Source organism: Bos javanicus, chromosome X (genome assembly GCF_032452875.1).
Source record: "Bos javanicus breed banteng chromosome X, ARS-OSU_banteng_1.0, whole genome shotgun sequence".
NCBI lineage: Eukaryota > Metazoa > Chordata > Mammalia > Artiodactyla > Bovidae > Bos > Bos javanicus.
Window position 1 is genome coordinate 53,976,872 of NC_083897.1, and position 1,034 is coordinate 53,977,905.

The following is a 1,034-nucleotide window of genomic DNA, read 5'->3' on the forward strand; positions in this document are numbered from 1 at the left end:
AAATCAATAGAAATGTGGTATATAATAGACCACATGAGAAGTCATGCTTTCATTCTACATATACATACCGAGTCTTCCTATGTACCAGAGTCTGTGTGGGTTAAATAGTTGTATAACATGTCCTCACAGAGCTTAATCTACATCTCTTCCATTGAGCAAGGGATAATACTATCTGGGTTCCAAATCCTTTGTTGGTTTCTATGTTTGCCTGATTATTCACCAACAAAGCAACCTAGGAAGATCTTTAATCCCAACACAGTGAAATGACAAGATATTAATAATAATTACAGCATTGATAATAGTGAACTGAGAATGGAGAGAGGCAAGTGGGGACACATATAAAGATTCCCGGGAGGCAATATGTTCTGGTCAAAGTTGGGATATTTGCATGGCTCTATAAACTTGGCTCAGTGAAAAGGGAAAATAACGTTAAGAGTCAACATTTCATCTAGAAGTGTGTCAATTCTTTGGTGACAGGTGGGGGGAAAGGCTTATGAGAAAAAGTGAAAGGAATACATTTTATTCACTACCTTTCTTCCTGGGCTTCCCAGGTGGCTCAGTGGTTAAAAAAAAAAAAAATCCACCTGCCAAGCAGGAGATACAAATTCAATCCCTGGGTCAGGAAGATCCCCCTGGAGAAGGAAATGGCAACCCACTTCAATATTCTTGTCTGGGAAATCCCATGGACAGAGGAGCATGGCGGGCTACAGTCTATGGGGTTGCAAAGAGTTGGACACTACTTAGCAACTGAAACAACAACAGCAACCTTTCTTCCACATAGAAAATTTTAAAAATATATATGACTGTGAAATTTGGAATAGCAAGAGGTCCTGCTTGCTAGTGGATTGAGGGGAAAGAGGAAAACAGACCACTGGCTTTTCAAAGAGCAGACCAAACTGAAGAGAAGATGAAAGTGCTGATAGCCTTAATAACAACAGGAAAAATAAAGCCCTTTTCTGGAAAAATATACGTATAAAATATTTAACTGACATTAAATATTAACAACGAATTAATGAAAACACAAAACACTTTAT